The sequence below is a fragment of the Pseudochaenichthys georgianus genome, chromosome 4 (genome assembly GCF_902827115.2).
Source record: "Pseudochaenichthys georgianus chromosome 4, fPseGeo1.2, whole genome shotgun sequence".
Lineage (NCBI taxonomy): Eukaryota > Metazoa > Chordata > Actinopteri > Perciformes > Channichthyidae > Pseudochaenichthys > Pseudochaenichthys georgianus.
Window position 1 is genome coordinate 42,026,620 of NC_047506.1, and position 2,391 is coordinate 42,029,010.

General features: G+C 39.1%; 1 long non-coding RNA gene across 1 annotated transcript; it reads left to right on the forward strand.

Moving 5' to 3' along the window:
* The first annotated feature begins 215 nt into the window (after positions 1 to 215).
* LOC117445041 (uncharacterized) lies at positions 216 to 1,873 on the forward strand. The gene is made up of 5 exons (XR_011643190.1): positions 216 to 360; positions 552 to 758; positions 1,070 to 1,234; positions 1,543 to 1,622; positions 1,820 to 1,873. It is a non-coding gene; the product is annotated as an uncharacterized lncRNA (long non-coding RNA).
* Positions 1,874 to 2,391: the final 518 nt, after the last annotated feature.

Sequence of the window (2,391 nt, forward strand, 5' to 3'; positions counted from 1 at the left end):
GAGAGAAATGGCTATGTAAGTTAAAAAGATAGTTGATGTGATATTATGCAGCTAGTTATTTTCTGATGTAATGATTTTGAAAACATTGAATGATATAAAATACAATAATGCATACAAATGTATTATGTTTATGCTTTCCTTGGATACGTTCATTTAATTGTTTTTTAATAGTGCGGGTTATCTTTGTTTCATTGTCTGTGTTGGCATACCTGGCATCAGTCCCTCAAACGCAAATTCAAAGCAGAGCGTGCACCTTTAATCCACGAAGATGAGGTGAAAAGGAGTAAGGAAAAGTTTGGTCACAAGAGAGCCAGAGAGTCTACGAAAGCTGCAAGAAGCTGTTGCAGATCTGTGTCAGGAGTGAGTGAATTTATGTATCTGCATACCTTGATTGGAGAAGTCATTGTGCACAATAATATTTTACTGGAAGTGTCTGTGAACAGTAATGTTTTGTGCAAAATTCTAGTTCAGATGAGATAAAAAAAAATGTTGCATTGTGAAGTTGAACTTCAAACTTGAACTGTTTACTTTTCACTTTTTATTTCCAACAGGTGCCTGCTGTAATCGGTGAGGATGCATCCTCTATTGAGAGGCATGTGCACGTTCTGCAAATGCAGTATGAGAAGATGAACCCAGACACCTCTGTTGTAAAAGACCGAATGCAGCTAACTTTTTCATGGCACCGAAAGGAGATCGCGGATGGAATGACAGTTGAGGATGTTCTGAAAAAATATCCTTTCCTTAGAACACCCTCAGGGGTAAATGATATGAATGAAAGTACATTCAGTCAATTTTCAGTTGTTCAAAGCACACATTTGGTGTTGATGTAATGTTTATTTATACTGTTCATGCTCACTACTTGTAGCACTTCGGGATTTGCATTCAAATATGAAGTGCTTTATAAATGGAACTCATTATTATTATTATTACTCCATAGCACTCGGAACTGTAACAGTCAATTTCATTGAAAAGAAGAAAAGAGTTATTTTAATACTGGTCTGGTCCTTCAATATTGAGATGATTTGGTAAAATGACTAATGCATTTCCCCTTTCTATTAACTCTTTTCAGTTGTGCGATGAGGTTGACAGGATCCAGCCATCTGCGGTGAACTTGTGCCGGCGTTGGAAAGAGGGCTTCACCGGCATAGTGCCGAAGGTGGTCAAGCTAGAAAATCCCCATTAGCCAAAATGTACTCTGAAGCGAGGGAGGAAATGTTGGCAGAGGATCTACCAGGTATTCTACCGTTTTATTTTTGTTTATGGTCAGTGCTTTTTTTAAAGCGCTTTTGTAGAAAATAAATCATTATTTTATGAGTTATTTTTCTCTCGTACTAAAAGGCTTTAATAGGCACAGACTGGGTTTTCATTAAACTTTTGCATTCAATTTACAGAAAAGTCAACATGTTGCCTGAAGTGATTTCCATCTGCTTTGTGCACTCTTATCAAAAGGCAGTCAACTAGGCTAGGTCTTGAAAATCTCATTTGAGAATCTCAAATTACGTTTAAATGTTTAACTTTGACTTATTCCACCTTGTCCTACAGATGTGGACTTCCGTGCTGCGCTGATCCTGCTGCCCCACATCTTTAAAGAGAAGGCCGACCAGTTCATTACATTGGGACAGGTATGGAGTTAATCCCTTATAATCTACAGGGGTAAAACACTTGTTTTTGTCTCACTAGAAAATTGTAATAATTAAGTTTCATGCTGTTTTTTGCTAGACTATGATGATGGTATGGAGCCTTGATCATGAAGCTGGATCGGTTTTAATAACTTGCTAACTTCACCATTGTTCTGTAATTTTTATTTCTCTCTGAACAGCACGACGCTCCAAGTCCCTACCCAACTGTCCAGTTGGTAGACACCGACTGGAAGACGGCCTTTACCAGGAAGGTTCCGGTCACATTGGACAGTGTGGATCTATGCAGGGGCGCAGGAGTTGAAGATGGGGTAATTTCAGCCTTCTGTGCCTACTTTGTTTTCAACTTAGCTTACCCACCCTACATGACGAATACGCTGATCTTTCTCCAACGTACTACACTAGACATTATTGAGGTGGGTGAAAAGCCCTTACCAGTCACTGTGACCCGAATGATCAATCTACTGTACTAAAAATGCCACGACCATATAGATGTACAAGGTGTAGAAGAACCACCTTCACCTTAATGAAACTGGTTCAACATGTTGGTCTTATCCACGCCCACAAAGCCAACTTTAATATTACTTGTGGACTAAATGACTGCAAGTCAGCGTTCACATTATACAAATCATTCAGGCGTCATGTGTATCGTAAACATGGAGAGCACGTGCTACCTGATAGCGGTGCGAATGATATGGACAATGACACTGATCTAAACAATGACAATGATATGGACAACATGGACAATGATCTA